Raw genomic sequence first — 24211 nt, 5'->3', positions numbered from 1 at the left:
GATCAAGAGGACCCCAACACCAGAATGGTCTGCTGGGAGACAAACTTGAAGGACAGAACAATTGGCACTGGGTCTGTCTGACACCCCCACTTAAGACTTCCTTCTGTTGTTACAAGCCACAGTCTGTGGTACTTTGGAGCAGAAATCACTAGAAACCAAAATACGTTCCCTCATCTGAAACATTGTGTGCTAGATTTCTATGAGAAACCTCTACACCTCATCCATAACACATCTATGGATGAGGGTTAGAGAGAAGGGCAGAAAGGGTTCTTCTCATGATTACATTACAGGGTCACTGTTTGTTGCTATCCTTTTCTCCCCAGGTGGCATCCAGCTGTGTTTGATGGTTAGTCATAAGCAGAGGACGCTTGGTGGCATTTACCTGGCCCAAACAAGCTCATATGCTGTTCTGACCTGTTGACAGAATGCATGCCTGAGCAAGGCTGTTGTTATCCCAGTGAGTCAGTTACTGTATTCTTGTTGCAACAAAATGCCAGAAGTAAAAAGCAACGTGGGGGAAAAGGAACAGGTTATTTTGGCTTACAGCTTTTGAAGGTATAGTCCACCGTGGCTAAGAAGTTATGGCAGCAGGAGACGAGACATCTGGTCACATTACATCCACAATCAAGAAGCAAAATGATGGACACTTGTGCTCAGCTCAGTTTCCCTCATTGTTTTGTGGTCTGGGTTCTCAGCCCACATAATGGTCCCATCTTAATTTAGGCTAGGCCCTCCCACATTAATTAACCTAGTGAGACATTCCCTTATGGAAATGTCCGGAGACTTGTTTGCATGATGACTCTGAATCCCATCCAGTTGACAGTTAAGAATAACACAAAGTACATGCTGAGCTTATACAGCCTCGTAGCTTTCCTTGTTTCCTGCTTCTGCAACTAGGTTGGTTTGCAGAGCTCTACAAGCAAGGTGAGTTTGGGGTGTCCCACATTACCAGGGAATCCCCAGACTAGATTCAGATTCAAAAATATCATTTGGCTTCTACAGCTTCCTAACGGCTTCTCACCTCTGTCTGGACACATGCTTCCTTTGTTTTGGTGGTTTGTGCAAAGGCTATTCCAACTCCTCTTCTGGTGCCAGCAATTGTGCAGTAATTAAGAATCACTGTACTCCTAAGCGTTCATAACAAGAAAGGAGGTAAAACTGGGCTTTACAGCCAAACCAGATGAATTGGTGTGAATCACAGTGTCTGGGAAAGAAACAAAGCCTTGAACACTGGGCATTTCAATGCTCCACAGTTTTACAGAAAAGCAGCAAAGGAAGGGATCTGTCCTGATGATGTATGGAACCTCACTCTGTGTCTCTCCCTTGCTCATATACCACTCTCAGCACTGTAGTATTGGTAGTTGTACTGACAGCAACTTAGAGATAACGATAACTTGTGGATTGCTTTTTTGCTGGGTGCTGGGCCAGGAGATTTGTGGGCATCACCTAACACATCTCTGTTTAAATCAATACAGAAACCGAGGCACAGGCATTCCATTCATTTACCCACTACTCACAGATGACACATGGTATAACATAAATGAAATCACAATCTTCACCCAAACCTCAGAAGCTAGAGAGCCCAAACATTCTAATAAGACATGGTTTACTTTATTTATTCTCTCATTCTTAGAAATGTTGCCTCAGACACAGCTCCTAGCACAACCTCAGACAAATGCACAGCTCAGGCACATCTCTAGACTTCCCCGCCTTGGTAACTTCTGATGCAAGCTGCGTGCTGAAAATTGCTTCCAACCTGCTGAGAACACCCTGGCCATCTTGTGCACTTAGTATTTAGGCCACTAGATGTCAGTGTAACAGCTCTGTGAGGCAGTGCCTACTTTCAAGACTCCTTTTCTCTGGATCCGATTAGGGAGCAAGAAGGAAACAGGGTCTTCTAGTTCTCAGGAGGAAGTCGGAAGGGATTAGGAAGTTCAAGAGATGGAAATTACAAGGAGGTAGCAAAGACTTCAACCTGAGCAAGTGAAGCACTTCCAGCCTTTCTTCCCTTTTTTGAAATATTCAGCCAGCTTTCTCAGTGTTCCTGGGGCTGGTTACAGTTCCCTGGATGCTAATGGTTGCCATGAGTAGTTTTAAAGATAGGATTGTGTTGGAAAGAACTTTGTCTGTTTCCCTTGCACCTGCTGTTTGTTGCTCATTTCTTGGAGCATTATACTCACTGAAGTGTGTGTCTGATTTTATATATGTATGTGTTTATCTATGTGTCTCCTCAATAATAAGTTTCTTCCTAGCAGGGAGAGAAAAGCTGTATCTATTTATGGCTTTGCTTGTGGGATGGCAGACTCTTTTATGTTTCTATATGAGCAAACCTGACCTTGTGCCAATATATTTTATACGACAAGTGGCAACAATTTAAAGTTACGTATTAGTACTCAATACGTAACTTTATCCCCAGACAGTCCCACCAGGCCAGTACAATCATTACATCCATTTGTTAAAGAAAACTTAGTGACATTATATGGCTCTTTCAGAGTTACACAGCAGATAGGAGGCAGAGTCTAAGTCCATTCTCTTTTAATGACTCCACTATAATTCTAGTAAAAAGGGGAGGGGAAAAAAAAGCCTAATACATTCTTCAAAAGCAGCAGCCACACATACAAGAGAACCAAAGCCTATAACCTAAATCTGTAGTTACTATCCATTCCCAGTGTCTCCCTTGGTTAACTGGTAGCTGTTAGTCATTATCTATCCAGTTTGCCAGGGCCTCCTTTGAGAATGAGGATCATTGACTGTGGCCTATTTCCTTTGTCAGTGTGGGAATCTCATAGAAACCCCATGCTCTGTCATATCTTAGAGTTTGAAGGAAACTGAATGTAGCTCCCCACGCCCCCACTCCACACCCCACCCCCACTCCTGCTCTGATCAGCAGCAGGTACAAACCCACAGTTGTTAAGAATGAGAAAGGGACAAGTCATTGATGCCCAACTCTACAGGCAAAGGGTAGTGCCTCTGGCTCTGTTGCAAGACTAGAGGTTTGCAAGGCACAAGCCATCCTGTCACAGCTAGGGATAGACACATTTCCGGCTGTGTTTTCTATCTGCTTTTCACCCTCTGGCTAAGAGAAGGCTGTGGTTTAGCATCTGCTGTCCATCTCCTCTGTTGTTTTCCAACAGAACATGCCTTTCTTTCACTTACTCAGCCAGCACCATCTGTCCTGCCAGAATGTGGAGATGGCATCATTCCCTGCTGTAAAAATCCACACACGGATGTGAAAGATGAAACCTGGACATACTTGTTACCTGGTAGCTGCAGAAGAAGAAGGGAAGGTGGATAGGCTCGTTTAGTGGGTTTTCCTGGGGGCCATGCCTTGAATCCCCTTGATTTTTAGCTGCTGTGTCTGTCCTGCATGCAAACTCCAAGAAATAGTGGCATATTCTGATGCTTGGCAGGTTTGTCTGTAGGGGAATGGTTGAATGAGCTGCCCCTTCCTCACTGTGCCAGGCTGACACACACAGAAAAGTTCAATTATGTCCTCAGGATATTGAGCAAGAAGGGGGGAGGGAAGATGGGAACTGAAAAGTGTCTGTTCAGCCCATATACTTCTGCTGACATTCCCATCAAGCATGTGATATTCAAAAGAGTTAAACCAAAGTTCTGCTAGTTGTATATGAGGGCAAGGACTTATAGAGGTTTTGGTTCCAAGATCTGTCTGTATACCCAGACCTGTAACCTTGCAGTAGAGGACAAGTAGTACTCTTGGTTGGGAAAGTCCCCACAACCAATGTGTGCAATGCTTGGGGCCTAACTCTGGCTGTGGTCTAGAGATGAAATGCTGGCGCGCCCCTTGGGCTCACTTCTAATTTTCTTGTGAGATTTCAAACTCAGGGGAAAACAAGGTCCTAGATGATAATCCGTGTTAAGAAACTACCATTGGGATTTTACAGATTTCACTTACGTTCTTTCTTCATTCATAGTGTTAAAAACAAATGTGAAAGTCAAGTTCTATCCTGAGCCCAGCAGAGTGAACAAGATAGGCTGTTTCCCTTCATGGCTTATGATCTTGTAGATGTCATGCTAGAGATGCCCACTGTCCTTCCAGGAAGATCTATCCCTTATAAATTAGTGAACTACAGTCCACTCATCCTCTCTGGCCAGCGGCCTGTTTCAGACATCTCTCAAAACAAGAAACTCTCACAGTTTGAAAAGGACTGTAAAGTGAAGAAACAAAGAAAGTTAGAGTGAAAGTTAGCCCTTCTCTCTGTATTCCCTATCGGCTGTCAAACAGGAGCATCTTCTTGTTCTTCCTAAGAAAACTGAGGGCTACACTCATAGGACTGAAGTCCCTCTATAGGGTCCACTGGGGATCTTTATCCTCACAGAACATCCTGGCAGTGTGGTGGTCTGACATCTCCAGAGATGTCGCAGTCTGAGAATGGTTTTTGTTTGCATAGTTGACAAAGAAAAGGGAGAATATCTCTACGGCGAGTCTTTTGGGATAACACATCACCCTAGCATTTCTTCCTCCACCAGGAAAGAAAACACGCCACAAAGAATATGTTTTTTGTTACCTATAATCCTTCTTGAGATAGTAGAGTTGTAAAGGATTACTTGTATTAAGTCTTAAAAGGAAACTGATGGGCTGGGAAAACCCTCAGTGGGTAAAATGTTTGCCATATAGTCATGAGATGTTGAGTTGAAATCCTCAGAAATCCTCAGAACTCAGAGAAAGCCAGGTGTGATGGCATGTATCTGCAATCTTAACAGTCCTATGGCAAGCTAGGAAGCTCATAGTCCTGCAAGCTTGGTATATACAGTGGTAAATGGAAAAGAGACCAAATCTCAAACAAGATGAAAGGTGACATCCAGCGCCAGAGGTGTCCTCACGCATGCCAGGGAATGTGCTCACCTGTGATTATATGTACAAACATACTTCAAACACACACCAAACAAAATAATTTTGAAAGAAACTGATATACTGTATACAGTTTTCATTGTTTTTGGGGATACTTCCCAGTGAAATCTTTGATAAATCACAAGGAAATCTGAACAATTAGATAAAAATAAAATCATTTAAAGGTTTCTCAAATCAACATTAGACTTCTCATCTGTCACACAATCTGAGGTAACACCTCAGTACTTCTGAACATGTTATTAAATGTTCAGGGTTCACACTTCCACAGGAATGATTTTAAGCAAGTGATGGCTGTTTGCATCAGGTAGAAAACCTGAGCCATTATTCCTCCATCCTGTGTTCCTGTATTGTATACCACAAGTCAGTGAGAGGAGCTAGTGAGTTGGAAGGTTGTGTAGTGGAAGTGGGGAACCTTTTTACTCCCAGCATTATCACCCCAAGGATCAAATGCCTGCTTAGGATGTCAGTATCCCTTCTTTATTACCCAGCTAACTTATTCTACCTCTAACTCGACCCATTCTAATGACCAGGAAAATGATTACTGCTCACTCCCGTTGCCTGTCAATATGTTTACTTCAGTTTCTACATTAGAAGTAGAACTTATTATTGCTGTTTTATTTTAGTAATGATAATATTTCTACTGAATTAAAAATATTAGTTAATATCCTGTGTCTTCAAATATGTTAACCAACCTGGAAATCAATGGCCAAGTGTGGTGATCTGGCGCTGGTGACCATATTAGTTCTACTATGAGTGCGTTTAAAGCCTCTACTGATGTATTTGAGAATGAAATCATCTGGCCCAGGGTCAATGGGTTCCTCTCTTCCAGGGATCTGAGTGCAGTTTGACAGCAGAGCTTTGTTTTACTTGCTCAGCAGAGAAGTGGATCTGGCAGCCTAGCCACACCCTTCCATCACCAAGATTAACGTATAGCAAATGATGGTCAAATGAATCTATGTCTCGGCGAAAGCTCGCCACATCTGCATGCTGGTCAAGAGCTTGTGAGCTAAGTGTGTTCTGGTCACAGTTCGTCAAAGAAAAATATCCCTCCACTGCGCTTACTTTCTGCTGCAAGATGCCCAGAACCACTGGCAAAGAAGATGAGAGTGGGTTATGTGGAAGTGGAGAGCAGACATGGGTTCTGCTGAAATTCTTTGACTTTTGTGGCCATTTCCTCTTCCTTACCTCAAAACTTCTGCATAAAGAGAAACATCATAACTCACACCATGCACGATTGGCTCCTATGTAATGTGTGAAAACAAAACCCCAAACAAACAACAACAAAACAAACAAACAACAACAAAACAAACAAACACCAATAACAACAGCAAAGTCCAGTGGCTCTCCTCTGCCATGTTTCACCTTTTCTTCTAACTTCAGCATTATTCTTCTAATCTGTTCTTTATTTTGCTTCTCCAGAAAACTGGAAAACTCTCTGGGCAGCTTTGGAGTTTAAAGCTTTTAAAGATCCTGGGAATACATTTGTATCAGAGAACAAGATTTAAAACTTAGAGGTCTGGGGTAGAGAGAGGGCTCAGTGGTTAAGAGCACTGGTTGTTATTTCTGAGGGCCTGGGTTCAGTTCTCACATTGGCACATAGTGGCTCACAATTTGCTTGCCTTAACTCCAATTCCAGAGGGTCTTGATGCCCCCTCTTCTGGCTTCCACAGGTATTGCACCACGTGTAGGTGAAATAAGTGTGGGTGTGTGAGTGTGTGTGTGTGTGTGTGTATATCAAATCTTTAAAGAAAAAAAACCAAAATGGACAGAAGAAAGCTTGTGAGACCACACCCTACACAAAACGACAGGCCACTATGGAATGCTGAGAGCAGGAGAAATAGTCTTTCCCAGGGAAAACACAAATTGATTATTCAATACCAAATGGTCAGCCCTGAAATGTATACATATAAATAGCATTATGCAGACTGAGCAGGTTGTATTCATGTTATTTAAAAATATATACAAGTAACAACAATGAAAAAAAAAGAGGCTATGAATTTGAAAGAGAATGGGAGGGGGCTACATGGGAGGGTTAATATCTGATATATGATCCCTGCAATGAACTTTGTTTTATCTAGAGTCTATCTTTTTACAACAATACATGTACTACTTTATGACTATAACATTTGGTTGAAAGGTATAAGGAAATAAAAAAGATAAAATGTTTAAAATAAAAGATTCAAGAATCAAAACAATTTTTCTTTATTCTTGATGAATTGTTTTGATTTTTTTTTTTAAGTGGGGAGAGGGGATTCTGAAGGTCACAGAGGCCACAGGGATGACTTTCAACAAAACCACAAGGCTCTCTTCCCTTCCTGCTGTCTCCACCCTTTTGATTTGGTTAGCAAGTTCCCTTAGCAGGCAGTATGCACAGAGAGACCCTGTCTGGTTTGACCCCCTCCCTGCTCCCACAACTCACCATGTTCCCTGTTAGCCTCTTGTCCTCTCTGGGTCCTCATGTCCCCCTTTCCCTGCTGAGACTCTTATTCCTGATTTTCTATTCAGATGAACATGTCTGGTTAAGTTTTCCTCTCATTGTCCCAGCAGTTACTGTTCACATGCCACATGTGACATAGGCTAATCTGCATTAGCCTCCTTTCTCTGACTCAGTCTTACCTCCTGTCAGCTTGGCCCAGTCCCTCAGCCACCCAAAGATCTTTGGAATTTAGCTCCTCCCCACACCCCACCCCCAATGAGCACTGCCCCTCTCACTTCCTGTCTGACAATGCCCTAACTTCTTATAGAGCTGCTCTTCTTCCAATGGGAACTTTTCCCATAGTGGCCTGTCATCAAGATCTTTCTGTGATAAAAGAATCAGATCAGATTAAAGCATTTCATTGGCATTCCAACCCTCAGGGTAAAGGTAACCCGATGCCTTTTTTTTTTCTTTTCATTGACCTTATGACCTTACTCATGTTAGGCAAGTGCTCTACCACTGAACTTTATTACAAGCCCTCAAAGACAAGTGAGGTTTTCTTTCACTCATTTGGAACACATTTGTGTTCACACATGACATCCCTCTTCACTTATGTCCACACCTGCCTCACTCTTGTCTTCACTTGGGTTGCTTGACATCTGTACCTAAGCTCAGCTCATATTTCACCCTCATCCTCAAGTCTCCTTTTCCCCCATTAGAGTACCTGCTATGTAACATCTTTATCTTGGTTTCATTAGATATGGTCCTTGGTATAGGTCTTAATTTGTCTGTGTCTTTAGAATAGTAGTCCTTAAACTTCATGAGTTACCTCCCTATGAGTTATTGGTCAGAGAGGCCCCAGAACAATGCAGGTTATTACCATTGCTCTTGGCTGCCCACCTCAACTAGATGGTAAGATCCTACTGCTGGAGACACCACTCACTTTGGTTGCAGGACTCAGAGAAGTAAGAATTGAACTGACCAGGACACTCTCCCTGTTGGTTAGCTTTCACAGTGCTGAAAGGTGCTTGGTAGGCAGGCTGCTGAGAGGGAAAAGATATCAGTGATGTTGTGGAATGCTGACCCCTGCATGGTATAATACCAACCAACAGTCTGGGAAAGACATGCTAACTAGTGCAATAATAGTAAGACTGTAGATGTAACAACTCACTTCTTTGATAGGACTTGAGGCCTATTCCTCTGAAGGAAATTCATGACTGTAATCATGGTTAAAAAAAAAAAAAAAAAAAAAAAGATATCTAAAGAAGTAATACACCTAGTGATGATGTGTTTTGTTTTGTTTTTTCTAAATGATCATGTTATTCTATGGCCATCTAAATATTTATGTTATAGTCATAGATATGTGACACTTCCAATCTTGGCCAGAGAATAGACTTATTGAAGTGTGCAGTGGTTAAAGCCAAGATGTATTACTGTGCAAAGTGGTGAGAAGAAGCTACTGTGAATGCTCAGCCACAGAAGGAACATATAAACCCTCCTCCAAGGCTGTCCATCATGGGAGAGGGGACAGAATGATCCAGAGAATGGGAGGAGTTCTACAAGATGCTGCCCTCTGGATGTAAAATGGCTCTTGCATATATGAACTTGCAGTAGCTGTGATAACCTACACAGGATGCTATCAAGCCAGTTAAAATTCCAGCAGGTAGAAGGAGGAGCTCATACAACTCCATTCCCCAATTGAGAAGCTACTGGCAGTTAGCTGATGGCTACTGCAAAAGGAAGAAATGAAACAAGGATTGTAAAATAATTTAAACTCAAATGAAGAGATTTTGAGATAAGCAATGAAACAATATAAAATTGTTATGCTTTAAAGGTTTGATAATCACTTGTAAGAGATACTGAAAAAACAAAAAACACTAAGAAACTAGTTATTGTTCCAGGAAAGAATTTATACAAGCACATATAATGGGTCAAATGTTAAAAATTTGAATAAATTTAAGTGATGAGGATGAAGGGTTTTGTGTATTATTGTTTAAGCTTTTCTGTAGATTTGAACGTTAAAAAAAAACAAAACAGAACAATAACATTGAAAAAGGAAATGTAGACTGCAATGTTTTCACATTCAGACAGAGTTCTGTCTGTCTGTGAAGAGTCTACTCCCATAGTGGTCTGAAGATCTGGCATGGCTCACTGAAACTCTAATTAAAGTCACCTGCCTGACCTCAGCTGACAATTGCTTTGCTATCAGTTATATAATCTGATGTAATCCAAACCATCAGAACCTTTGGAAGTCTTCTTAGGGCTCATTCTTCTTGAAGTCTACAGACTGACCTGGATTTTGACCTTGAGAAGTCCAAGTGGGAACCAGAAAACAAAACTCGCATGAGCTGTAAGATTATCACCTGTCCTTGATGTACATGTAAATGCATCACCCCCACCTCAGGGGCCAGATAAAGAGAAAGGCTGAGCATCAGGGATGAATTTTTCCTGCAGAAATAACATCTCTATCTTCCAGGACTTGATTCCTGGGCATGTCATCATGATGAGCAAGACTGATTTTGATAGGTAAAGTAGCAACCTCACAGGAATCCTGGTAAAGTCATGACAGTCTTTGGCAAGCCATGGTGGCAAATGGGCCCTAGGAAGAATGATGATTGAATTCTGACTTCAAGTGCATATTCTTTTATATTAGAAAGACCAAGGGGCTACTGAGATGACTCAGTAGTTAAGAGTACTTCCTGCTCTTCCAGAGAACCCAAGTTCAAGTCCCAGCACCCATATGGTGACTCACAACTGTCTGGGAATCTAACACCATCTGCTTGTCTCCATAGACACCATATGCATGTTGTGCATAGGCATACCTGCAGCCCAAACACCCACACATAATAAATAAATATAAATAAATAACTAGAGGAATATGACAAATCTTTGCCAATCCTTGGTGATAGACATGTTGTTTTGTTATATATTATGGTTTAGCTATTTTCAAAATTCTTCAAACAGATCAAGAAACAAAGATTTCCACTCAAACCTGTATAATGGATATGCCAACATGAATATGCCAACTCTGTCATCTGTAGCAATGTACTGCTGTGTTTTGTTTTTGTTTTTGTTTTTTTAGTCCTGAAGGAAGAGGAAGCCCAGCTCCAAAGCTGAGTCTCTTCTGAATACAAAGAACCACACATTTCACACATTTTAATTTTAATTTGCCAAACTCTGGTGTTTTGGATATAGTATTTGCTATTAGTTCCCAGCAGCAGAATGAGGTGAACAAATTAAACACAGGACAGTGAAACCATATGCAATCTTTCCTCTGTCTAATGCAATTTCTCTTCCCCCTTTTCTCATTTTAGAAGCTTAGAAAACAAAATTGCTCCCACATATATTCTTCCTTTTTTGTGTGTGTAAATTCTGGCAGCCAATAACATTTAAAACCACAGTTTTAGCACCACAATTGATAGTTCCTTGGTACCTTTAGCTAAAGGCAGCTTTCTCTATAAAATGCATGAGAGTAAAATGCTCTATACAGCTTTCTGTAACCATGTGGGTGTGAACACAAGGCCTGGGCTCTCTGAACAACCTAGGGACAGTAGATTGAACATTTTAGTATTGCTAAGGTCAGGTTTAAGAAGCAGGACTCTGAGCCTGGCTGGGATAGGGCTGTGGGCACACCATTCCTTGGGGTAAGAAAGGCAGACACATGGCCACCTACCATAATGTTCAGCCCCATTTGTTCTGAAAGCTCAGTTTCTGCAGTTGACACATGTGTACAAAGTGAAAACAACTGGAGAAGAACTGGAGGAGAAATTAGCCATTGACTATATCTAAGAGAAAGGACAACAGAAATGAAGAACTCTCCTGGGCGGTATGCCAGTTTGCAGAGAATCTAAGCAGAATTAATTAAGATTTATTATCTCTCAGATATTTTAAAAAAACATTTACTTTTGTGTATGTGAGATTACATGTCCATGTGTTAGGTCATACACATGCCATCACCCAAGTGTGGAGGTCAGAGGTCAACATTAGGTATTGGCTCAGGAGCTTCTGAGGAAGTCTCTTGTCTTTGCCTGACCTCTTGCTGGAGCAGTGCTAGGATGACAGACACACAGTGCCATATCTGGCTTTCGCATGGCTTCCCAGGATCCAAACTTGGCCTGTCCGGCTTAAGTGACAAGTGCTTCAGCCTGCTATCCATCCCCACTGCTCTCAGCTCTACTTTGCAACTTCCAATAATATAACCAATTAAAGCCATCTTACAGTGGAAACATGCAAACTATTACCCACAAAAATGTCTACCTTTGGACCCCAGGGAGTGTGAGCATACTGTTTTATGTGACAAAGGAGAATGGTAGGAAAATGACTGCAGTTCAAAGTTATTTCAAAAAACAAATTCATAGTGCAATACCTGTTAGTGCACAATATGTTTCAAGCCTTGAGGGAGGAGAGTGGTCATAAGAAATCATTATAAGGGACGTTTGAACAATGAGTAGGCGGGTGGGTGGGAGAAAGGGTTAATAGGGAAGTGTCCAGAGACAAATCGTTTCAGAATTCCTCCATGCCAGTGCTGGGGGAACTGAAACATAGAAGTCTATGTTCCCATGGTGTCAGCACATCCACGATGCTCTCTCTCTTTGGTTTGGGCTTCAGTCACTAGACCACTGTGACATTAGCCTGTGCGTGAGGCTTTTGAGGGGAGTCTACAGAAGGTTGGGTCACTGAAGTATTAGTAGAGTTTGACAATGATGATGAGACTTGAGCAGTGATGGCAAACCTGCCTCAGCCAGAAGGGAAACTAGGGACAGGGAAGAAAGAAGGAGGTTATCATTCAAGGGTGTGGCCCTGGGATTTTGGGAAAAGGATTAATAGAGAATAATGAACAACAGCGAACTCTCTCTCAATAGGTAAGGGCTACTGAAAGAAGGAGCCAGAATGATATCTGTTTAAAGGAATGTGCATGTGCATTCATGCACCTTCCAATCTCTTTAGTAGTTATCTTCAATCAAAATGGACACTTCAGTGACTAAAGCTGTAAGTGAATAGGTACATTATTTCCTTAACCTAGACAAGGCCCTGCATTCCAGCCCTAGACCTCAGCAACAAACAAACAAGAAACCAGAACCATTCCTATTGTTACATTTAAAACATTGATTTGATGTAAATTTTATTGATATAATTGACCCCAAGATATAAGTCACATGAAAGTAAAAAATCAATAGGCTTCTAGGAAGATGAGACAAAGCTAACTTAAGTAGTAGTTTACTCAAGCTCCTTGCAATAACCCCCCCCACACACACAAATATACACACTCAAACACACACACACAAATATACAGACTCTCTCTTATTTTACACACACACACACACACACACACACACACACATTATTCATGTGCTATTACCACATAGCCAGCCTCAGCTCAGGCTGCTGATAGTTCCAGCCATCTTATCTAATAAAAATTAATTCCTCATTTAAAACTATTGTAAACACGGGATCTTAAAGTAACTATTTTGTGGAACAAAAACTGTTTGTATGCAACTGGAAGGAGCTAGCAAATATTTGGCCAAGCAAAGGAATGGTTTGATTTATGAGGGGAAAAAAGTAAGACTTAGATGTAGCCATCAATAAAGCTGTGAGTGATTAGTTGATTGGATGAAAAAGCATGGTTATATCCCTAACAGCATCTGGCCATCTGAGAAACTGTTATCTCTGCCTTTTCCCTTCTTCAGTTAACTATTGTTTGGGAGGCTATTTACATTATTTGTACATTTCACATTGGAGAGCTGGAGGACCCCAAAGAACTTGTTAAAGATATGGGTAATCACTGAGAACATTTCTGTTTGTTATTAATTCATTTAAAATAACAAATCATTAAATAGTAATAAGGCTATCATTTTTATGAAAACTGTATTTCCCCAAACATATACTTTATTAGGAGGCATGGCTTTGTTTTACAGTTTTGCAAATGTCTTTAATGTCTGGTATGAGAGAAAGCAGCTGTGTCCTCATGTTTGCTCAGCATTTAATCTGTCCTGACATTGTTTTGGATGATGTATTTGAAGATAATGGCCTCACACAGATATGTTGTTGGAAAATGGAAGGATATCTTACTTGCTTTTTCAGATGGCCATATAGTCTCTGGAAAATCCCACTGAACATTCTTGAGAATGAGAATCCAGAAGGCAAGTGACCCCTTGGCATTATTACACAAGGATTCTGGACTCCATAGAGAGCGAGTAGGCAATTCCCAATAGTGTGAACTTTTCTGCGCTGGCCCTGCCCTAGTTGGTGTGAGTCCATAGCTTTCCGGGAAGCGTGAAGTTTCCTGTTGCCTGCAGTTGGTCTTCATGTGAGCCATCTACAGGCTGCAGAGGCTTACTTCTAGGTCTGTGACCAGCATCTTCTGTTTGGTTCCACTGCCCCCCACACCAGTGTCATGCCAGCTACTGAATTTTAGATGGAATGATAAGGAATCCTAGCAAAAGCCACTCCTTGTGGTTATTTTGTTCCTAACTGTATGTATTTCTTTATTAAAATATTGTCAATGAGCCAGTAAGATGACTCAGAAGACAAAGGCACTGGCTTCTGAGTCTGGTGCCCCGAGTTCCATCTACAGGCTTTCTGACCTCATACATGAGTCATGGCACTTACATGTACACACACAAAACAAACAAGCTAATAAATGTAATTTGAAAATTATCAAATAAAATTAGAATATTATTGATACTTAGGAGACGTAATTTCAGCCAAGGAGACTCATTTGTGACTATTAGTTGATTTATATGTATAAACAAGTATTTATTAATTATTTCCATTTAGGTCATGACCTTCTGTGGGCCTTAAAGTCTGACTCTATTGTGAAGAAGGGTTCACATTAAAAAAAAATGTGTTTTTATTATTTGGTATGTGTGTGTGTGTGTGTGAATACACACATGTGTTCAGGCACCCACAGCGGCTAAAGGCCTTGGAGTTCCCAGAGCTGGAGTTACAGACTGTTGTGAGTTGCACAGTGTGGGCCCTGGATTGAACCCAGGTCCTCTGCAAGAACAGTATGAACTCTTGACGTACTCAGCATGGTGCTGAGCCACCTCTATAGCCCCCACAGATTTTCATATCCAAAAAGGCAATTCATAAATACAAACTCAATATTCAATTTAAACTCCCTGTAAGAAAAGAGACTAATATGACTTCGAGGGTGATAGATTTCCTATTCATCTTATACCTGGGAGTAGAGACAAGATGGCACCTTTAAAGAGGGAATTACAGCTTTTCCCCTTTGTAGCCAGGGTAGAATTCTAATAGTTTTGAGAAATGAACAAAGGTGACATTTCCCCCACTTTAGGCCTAGAAAAGGGTTAGCACACATTTCTAAAATAAATGTCTATTGGCTGACTTTATGCAGCTGTCACATGCAGCTGTGTAAGCAGGGGACAGAGTAGTGTCAATAGTTTGTCACAGATTTACATTTAGCATTTAACAGAATTCAAGAAATGCAAACTTGTTTCAGGACTATTAGCTTTTCTTTCTGCCTCTTTTAAACTCATATTACACCACCATATAACTGGACAGCTAGATAGGAGTACTGATTGTAACTGATGAACATTTGTTAGCCAGCTTTTGAGCACATGTTAGGCACTAAGTGTGTTGTGTTAGGTTAGTAAATGATGAATAAAACCTTCACATAGGAGAAGTATTAAATAGACACAAGATTCTACTGCCATAAATGCCATCCAGCATAGGTTTCTTAACAAAACCAGTGACAAGCTTTTAGAGTGACGCTGTTCAATATCATGGACAGATTATTCTTTTTGTAAAAATAGAAATGTTCTACATTGCTGTGGTTCAATGTGGTAGCCACAACCACATCCCACCATGAAGCACCTGATAAGTACCTAATGCAACTGAGGAACCGAATCTTAACTTAATTAGGAACATGTGTCAGACAGTATCTTTCTGTGTTGTCTTCAAGTCCAGGGTCCACGTGATCTCACCCTCATTTGTCTCCTAATTAAGGTACTGCAGGGATGTGCCACCCCACCCAGATCTTTCAACTATTTAAAATTCAAGTGCTCCATGTGACTGGGGTCTACATTGTTGGCTAATGAGTGCAGCTCTGGAGCCGAGGACCAAATTGTTATTGAAACCTCTCAGATACTAGAGGAAATCTGGGTGTGCCACTAGATTTTAAAAGTTCCTTCTATGTTCAGTCAAATCCATATTGCTATTAAAGCTCAAATTTGGGTTGATGAAAAGATTAATATACAACTTCCTTTAGTTCAAAGCTAAGAATACATCTGAAGCCAATTGCTAGGAGACCAATATGTCTTAGAAAAACCCCTGAACATTCTAGACTTTAAAGGTGGAAGATTTCTATACTTTTAAGAGACACCAGACTCCAAGGTTTTAATAACTAAAGGAATCACTGGAGCTTTTTGATATTATAATAATCTATGAACTGAACTATTAAGCTACTACATATCTCTGACAAAAGAGCCAGAGAAAATCAAGATAAGAAATGTCTATCAAATCTCTTGGGAACACTGTGGTGTGGTTCATGTGGGCTAAAGAAACTACAGTGCCTCTGGGAAAATTCAGAAATCCAGATCCCATGTTCACAGACATAAAGCAAAGACTGAAAACTGACAGGGATGGAGTTTATAGTCAAAAGTTCCCAGTGCAGGTGGATAGAAAGATGCAGACAGCATTTCATAGTGGAAGAATCAGAGACCTATAAAGAAAAGTCAGAGGACTACTGCTTTATAGCAAACTTTTAATTCACAAATTAGAAGATGGGAAAGAAGGGTTATTAACCGAGAGCAAGCTGGGCTCACATGGCCCTGACTAAAAGATAATAGCCGCAGAAGTGAAGATGAAAGGGCATTTCATTTTCACTCCTGCAACTAAAGAAAGAATGGCTTCAACCTAAACTCACAAACCCATGTGACTAAGGGTTAAGGGGAATAGAGATCTTGATCCTTGGAGAATACTCTCCTCCCAAAAGCAAGTGCTCCCTATACAAGTAGTTCCTTTTTGGTCAGCTCATCAGTCTGACCATCATTTCCTGTGTGATGTGGCACCAGGCATCCTGGCAGTCACTAAGTTACTAGACTGAACATAAGGAAAGACAAATCATTAAAATGATTACAAACTTGTCCTTTCAGATGCTACAGGTGGCACACAATGGTAAGCTCAGCAGCTGGAAGGTAGGAGCAGGAGAATCAGAAATCCAGGAATTCCAGCCTAAACTGTGTGCCAGTCTGGATTATGTGGCAAGTATGAGGGAAGCTTCATGAGATCCTGTCCTAAAAGCAAAACCAGAGCCAAGAAACAAAACAAGACAGTGATTTCTGCTGATAGGCTATGAGTAGGTTTGGTTTTAAATGTTTCACTGCCTGTGATCAAGAAATATTCATGGAAATAAATAGCACAGATAAAAGTTAGAACAAATAAGACAAAGATGGGGTTATTCTTGGACCCAGAGGTCATCTGTATCCACAGTAGAATATAAGCAACCATGTTTGGCTAAATACCTCTCAGAGGATGTGGAGTAATGGGTAGATATCTTGGCTTTAAGTCTGTAGGATTAATTATCATCGTCCTCATCTTAAACAAAGATATAGAAACATTCTGACTTTGAAAAATTTTACAGATATGGGAGGGCTAACTGCTATCTTGACTGATGTAATCCAGACTTAGGATTATTTGTTGTCCCAACATTAAAAGATAAAAATGAACAGTGCACCCAACCATGAATAGGTACTTAAGGACACTGAACTGCATTCTCTCTTTTTTTCCCCCCTTTGGTTTTTCGAGACAGGGTCTCTCTGTAGTTTTGGAGACTGTCCTGGAACTAGCTCTTGTAGATCAAGCTGGTCTCAAACTCACAGAGACCCTCCTGCCTCTGCCTGGGATTAAAGGCATGTACCATCACTGCCCAGCTCTGAACTGCACTCTTAAAAATTGATAAGGTGGAAAGTTTAGTATTATGTCTTACAATTAAAAGATAAGGGGATGGAAAGATTGCTCAGTGGTTAATAGTACATATTGCTCTTGCAGGAGACTCAGGTTTATTTCTCAGCATCTACATCAGGTGGCTTATAACTGCAAAGGACTCCACTTCTGAGGAAATCTAATGGCCTCTGGCATCTGTGGGCATCTGCATACATGTGTTACATCTCAACACACACACACACACACACACACACACACACACACACAATTGCTTTTTAAAATCTAGTAATATTTATTGTGAAGTCATACATGTATGTGTACCCTTTATGCATCATAGACAAAAATATATGTGTATATATGCATGTGTCCATCTATAAAAGTACTGTGGGGAATGTAATAACGAAACTTGTCATTGTCATTGTCAGGTGAATTTTTTGTGGTGCAGGAAAACAAAACCAGGGCTTCATGAATATCCGGCAAGTACTCTATCCCCAAGCAATACCCCTAGACCTATTAAATGAATATGTATTTTCTTCCTTTGAGACTGTCTTTAGAAATTCCCTCTAGAAGGAAATCACCATCCAGCTGGAAGTGAACAAAGATCTAACTATTTGCCTAAGGTGGGTCCCTGTGTTTACAGCAGTGTGCTAACTCATTTGCCTGCCAGGGGAAGGACTGACTTTAGGAGCAGCTATTGTGTGAAGAAACACTGCATAAGGACAATGAGGACTCTATAGTCAAAGAGGGAACTGCTCCTGGGGTGTAGGAGGAAGAAAAGGAGAGTTCTGACTCCAGCATATGGGCAAGTCATCTCTGCACAGACACCATTGGATCAATGCTATGTCTGTCCAGAGACTAAGTGTTCGAATGAATAAGACAATTTAGAAAGTTTATTAAGTCCTCAGGAAAGACATCAGGGCAGGAGTACCTATCTTATTTACCTTTGCTTTGATAGTTTTGTTAATTGGAAAAAAAAAAGTTTTCTGTACAATATACTTCTTCAATTTGTTTTCCCTTCCCTCAATTCCTTCTACCTCCTTACTCATCCAATTTTATGTTCTTCCCACTCTCTATTTTATCTATCTATCTACCTATCTATATCTAATCTATGTATCTATCATTTAATCTACCCTATCTATGTCTAATCTATGTATCTATGTATCATCTATCTCCATAGATATAGATATAGTTTTTTGTTTGTTTGTTTGTTTGGTTGGTTGGTCGGTTGGTTTTTGCAGACAGTGTTTCTCCATGTAGCTATGGCTGTCCTGGAACTCACTCAGTAGACCAGGCTGGCCTCGAATTCACAGATTCACAGAGATCCACCTTTCTCTTCCCCTTCTGGGATTAAATATGTGTGCCACTCCCCCTTCTCTCTTTAAAGAACAAACATAAACAAGAAACACACACATACACACCCCGCCCCCCCCCCAGAAAACCAGAAATTAAAATGCACAACGAAAGACTATTAAGGAAAAAAAAAATGCTCAAACACAAAAGCCTACAAGATACAATTGAGTTTGTATTGTGTTGGCCAACTCCTCCTTGGCACAGGGCATGCCCAGAAATGTACTTGATATACCCAGTGATCCAGTGAGAATCCATCTGGAGAAACTAATTTTTCTTTCCTAGGGGGTATCAATTATAGGTTATTATTAGTTACGACTGGGAGCTCCTGTCCACTTCCTTCTTCTCAGTGAACAGCTAAATTCTGAACCATGGCCCTTCTGAATGAGTGACAGGCTTTTGTTTTGTTTTGTTTTGTTTTGTGGGTAGAACATGCTGAGCATCCCTCCACCTGCCATGGTCTTGGCTGGCTGCTTAGTTTGTTCATGGGGGTTGAGTATCACTGAATCACTCTCAAGGAAGCATTGTCACCCAGGATCTCCAAGAAGTGTAACATTGTGATGTGGCTGAGACAGAAGGAGGCATAAGCTTCAATAGCAATCCATGGCTTTGGAAACACACTCCCTTAGTCCACATTGTTTTTCCTACACTGTCTGAACTTAATTTCTGTTACTGTGATTAAAAATCCTGACCCAAAAACAATATAAGTCAAGGGACTTAATTTTGTTTATAATTCTAGGTAACAGACTATTATTTCAGGGAAGTCAAATGGAAACTTATAACGTAGTACCCACTGGTAAGAGCAGGCAGAGAGACGAGAATTCACACATGCAGCCTATTTATTGGCTAAGCTAGCTTTCTTCTGTCTTAGACATTTAAGGACCCAGATCTCTTAGGTACCCTAAAAGCCTTTGGTTTATTTCAATATTTTTATTTTTTTAAGTTATAAAATGCTAGAGTATAAATAGGCAGTCAATAATCAATACAAACCCCCAAGCATGCCCAACAGGCCAACCTGATTGAGATAATTCAAGACTCTGTTCCCAGGTGATTCCAGGTGGTACCAAGTTGACACCTCAAACTAAACACACCCTTCCATCCTTTCTGACCTGTGTCTCTTCTAATTTCTCTTTCTCTTAAAACCTGGAATGAAATGGTTGGGAAAACTGTAGGGAAGTAAGTCATGTTGGGTGTGGCAGTAGAGTTCTGCCCTATTTCCTGGGTTCTCACTTCTAAGGGTATCTCTGTGTCCTCCCAAATGGGTGTGGCCACACAGACTCTGCTTTGCATAACACTAAGGGGCCATTAATGGTGTGGCATAGGATACAGACCATACCCCACCTGAAGAAGGTAAAATGAGGAGGCTGCTTAGGACTTGGTTTATCTGGATACTTCCTGCTATAGTGAACACTTTTCTTTCTGCTGGATGATTGCAGTTTACAACCATTTGTTCTGAGACTTTATTATTTGAGGTACAAATTTCTTGTATATTTATCTTAAAGCCCCAAAGGGTGTTTTATCAGGACAAGGGCTCTACATCCTTTCCCTCTTATGACCCATCTACCACCAATCTCCTGCATTCCCCAGTCACCCTGACAGGGAAGTTTTAGAGCCCTGTATGTATTGTTCTATATTCCAGAAACATGCGTCACTTCATTGTTCCTATCTTTTCAAGTTAAATCCTCTCAGCTCTCTTAGCTAGCCTCAGACTAGAGTAGACATTTAATCATAGAAGATATGTATTTTGTCATGATTGTTCTAAAAAGTGTGTTTGAGAGAGAGAGACCAAGGAATAGAGAGAGGTGGGGGTGTGTCCCTAATGTGTATAGAGACCATAGTGATCACACAGGCACACACACACACACACACACACACACACACACACACACACATTCTGTTAATTTATTGGGTAAAGGGGTAGTCAACAAACATCTGTAAGTCTTCCTGTGAACAGGGACACACATATTTGGAAGGTTGAGGTAGAAGAGATGCTGAACATAATAGATTAACTGTTCCTGAGAATGAGGCAAGAGCTGGTTGATGGTTTATTCTTGTGATTGTAGAACAGGCTCAACTGAGGACTCCCTGTTGCTCCAAATGGCAGGGGAGGGAAGCCTGCTGAGGGAAACCCAAAGAGAAGCACTTATTGACAGGCCCAGAGCAGTTGAATAGCGGGGGTCTTTTGAACAGTAGACAGTGTCGTTAGCTAACGAGGCTCCTGTAATAGGCTAATGTAGGATTTTGTTTCTGCTCTTGTTTTCTTTAGAACTCTACAGCCACTCCACTCTGCCAAAGACAGAAAGAGATGGCTCGGTCAGTGCTTTGCATTTTGTTTCATTTGCTCCATGCCTGATCCAGAAGGAAAGAGTAAATCAATATATCTCCATGTGGGGTAGACGGGTAGACAGGAAGCATGGGGGGGAGGAAAGTGAGCCAACCTAAATTCAGGAGAGGACCAGAGGCAACTTGATGAGGCTTTGGTGCAAAGGGGAGGCCCAAACCCCCAACTTTCTTTCACAAAATAGAAGCATGTCACTTTAATGTTTTTAACTAATTTTTTATTTTATGTGTATGCGTTCTGAATGCCTGCATGTATGATTGTGTTGATGCCTGTGGAGACAGGAAGAGGGAGGGCATCAGGTCTTCTGGAACTGGAGTTCCAGATGGTTGTTTTGGTGCTGGGAATTGAATCCAGGTCCTCTGGAACAGCAAGCAGTCAATGCTTTTAACTGTTGAGCCAGCTCTCCAGTGTCAATTTTTAAAGCTCATGCATAAGAGCTATTTTGTCGCTTGAATTCTATGCCGCAAACAGGGAGGGCAGACACTGTGTGATAAGCACCACTCTGTATATCTATAACTTAGTTTAGGGACTGCCCGCCAATTCTTTTTTTTTTTTAATCTTAGTGGTAACTTGGCCTGATTACCTAATCCCCCCCCCACCAGTATTCTAAGCCTTCTAAGTTCCTATTGCAGTGAAAATGTCATTTCCTTCCACAAGAGATCCAATACATACTACTACACATTTGTTACACACTTCCCCTCTCTTGCTTGAACAGACAAGGATTTGAAGAGTTGAGGGAGATTTTCATAGAGGAAAAGTCCAAACAGAGTCTGTAGGTAGGAGCAGGTTAGCCCATGGGTAGCATACTCAGACATGAGAATATTATTTGGGTTCCAGAGGGGTGTTAGCCACGTGAAGTAAAAGATGTGCCTGTTCCAGAGTCATGTGACCAAAGGTATGTTGAGAAAGATGCAGCACCATCTCATTCTAGCCAGACAGAAGCAGAGGAGTGGGTCTCAGAGCCAGATATCCAGGTATCAACTGAAGTTCTGTCCTTTACCATGAGGTCAAGGGCAGGGATTTCTCATGCTTCAGTATTCTGTCTGAAAACTGACTGGTGCTGTCTATCTCTGATATTAAATCAGTGTATATTAGCACTGCGGATGGACACACAGGCAGAGTAAGTCTTAAGATACTCCAAAGGCGATAACTTTTTTGCCTAATAACTTTCTTTCTAGTTACCAGTTTTGAAATAATTTAAAGACCTTCTATTTTAATCTCTTTGTGGAGATTTTGTATAACACCAGTGTTTTCAATCTCAATGTACAGATTTTAGGTGGAGTATATATCACCATGCAATTTGACAAATGCTTTTATTTATAGAGTCCAATACTAAGCTTTTAGTTAGACATGTAAAACTTTCTCTCTCTCTCTCTCTCTCTCTCTCTCTCTCTCTCTCTCTCTCTCTCTCTCTCTCTCTCTCTCTTCAAGACAGGCTTTGGAACCTGTCCTGGAACTCGATCTGTAGACCAGGCTGGCATCAAACTCACAGAGATCCACCCGCCTCTGCCTCCTGAGTGCTGGGATTAAAGGTGTGCTCCAGTTAATAATTCTAATGGAAAGACTTGTATACAAAAAGCACCCCCCCATACAGCAATAGAATGTGACATATAAAGTATCATTGATATTGAATCTTTATTCTTTCTCCCTTTTTCTTTGAATAGGATCTTGCTGTGTCATTCTGGCTGGCCCCATCTCAAACTCGTGGCAATCCTCCTGCCTCAGCCTCCCAAGTGCTGTGATTCTAGGCAGTTTTCACCATTCCTACCTTGGTGGTATTTCTTCAAATATTGTGGAGTGAAATAAACACATCTAGGTTTATTGCTAGCACTTTGATTGAGCAAGCAATTCCTGAGCACATAGGGTTGCCAGCTGCATGTTGTGTCTCCAGGATTTTGCACTGTGCTTTTAAACACTTGAACATTTGCCGCCCCCGCCCGCCCCCCCTGGCAAAAATTAGTTTTCTTGGTTTTGGGCTTAGTGTTTTATTTTTCCAGCAACCCTGCTTTTCCTGTTTACATGTCTTGGGAATTCGGTCCAACAGCTTTGAGGAAGTCACAGCATGCCTCTTTGGATGCTTGGATGTGTCAAGACAAAAGGGGGGTTTCTCTTTAAAGGACTCTCCTTTTTGACTACTCTTCCAGGATGGAAGTCAAACAGAAGCCTTCCACTGTGCTATCTATCCCCTCACCTCAGAGCTCACTCACTGGTGTTATAGCCTCATGTTGCAGAATATTAAATAAGATGTATTACATTTGTTTATGCTGTGGAACATTTGTTTAATGATGTAAAGATGTGTTGCATTCTTTTATGTTGCATTTGTTTAACTCTGTGAAGCTGTGTTACTTTGTCTGCTTAAAACACCTGAGGGGCTTTTTTGGAGACCTGACCCTGGGCTCAGTGGTCTACTCAAACCACAAACAAACAAACATCTACAAAATAAGTTGAACCTCAGAGACTGTTGACTGCTGGAATGTGTTTACCAGAAGAAAATGGAACAAGGAATGACTTAACTATAAACAAAGGTATCCTTGGCAACTGGATTAGTTACTTATTTCTGTGACCAAGTACCTGGTTAAAAAAACAACTCAAGGGACAAAGGATTTGTTGTGGCTCATGCTGTGAGGAATGCAGTCTGTCAAGACAAGGAAGGCTTTGCAGCAGGACCAGGAGGTGGTTAGTGATAGTCCCTCCACTGTCAGGAAACGGAAGGGCGTGAACAGTGCAGCTGCTTTTGAATTTTCTCCCTTTCCCTTTTTATTCAGCCTGACACAGTGCCACCCATGTTTAGCATGGTTACTTCCTCCTCTGTTACACCTCTCTAGAAATATTCTCATAGGCAGGGCCAGAAGTGGTCTCCTAGGTGGCTCCAAATTCAGCCACAGCAACAATAAAATGAACTAGCACAGAGACACAGTCTTGCATGTCACTACCAAACTGTGGTAGCCTCTAGCCACTTGCGGCTATTTACGTTTAAATTCCTGTTAATTAAAATGTATTGCAATCAAACATTTCAGTTCCTTGGCTGTGCTAGCCACATTTTAAAACAGTAGCCACATGTAGGCAGTGGCAGGGGCACTGAACAGAGGAGACACATGACCTCAGTGGCCACATGTATGGCCACAGTGGTGGTATAGACACATGATCTTTCCATTAGGGTAGAAATTTCTACTGACTAGTGTCAGGGACCTGGAAAAAGGACAGGAGAGGTTAAATATTTGGCAAGATTTGGGTCCACAAATAGAGATTATCAAAAAAAAAAAAAGGAGTTCATTCATGCCATATCATGAGTTTAGACTTACCCACTAGGCTAGACAGCAGTCTT

At 41.2% G+C, this 24211-nt stretch overlaps 1 protein-coding gene across 3 annotated transcripts in view; it reads right to left on the bottom strand.

The window, feature by feature from the left end:
- The window catches only part of Fyb1 (FYN binding protein 1), a 129062-nt gene that overhangs the window by 85954 nt on the left and 18897 nt on the right, over positions 1–24211 (bottom strand). The window contains exon 1 of one of the 3 annotated variants that reach the window (XM_051182505.1): positions 3261–3420. The exons of the other annotated variants lie outside the window; for them this stretch is intronic. The gene's annotated coding sequence lies outside the window, so the exon portion shown is untranslated. Of the gene's footprint in view, positions 1–3260; positions 3421–24211 lie in introns of those variants that run through there. 3 annotated transcript variants of the gene reach the window in all.

This window comes from Phodopus roborovskii, unplaced genomic scaffold, assembly GCF_943737965.1.
Source record: "Phodopus roborovskii unplaced genomic scaffold, PHOROB, whole genome shotgun sequence".
Classification (NCBI taxonomy): domain Eukaryota; kingdom Metazoa; phylum Chordata; class Mammalia; order Rodentia; family Cricetidae; genus Phodopus; species Phodopus roborovskii.
Note: the sequence above shows the minus strand (reverse complement) of the source record. Positions and strands in the feature narration are given on the sequence as shown.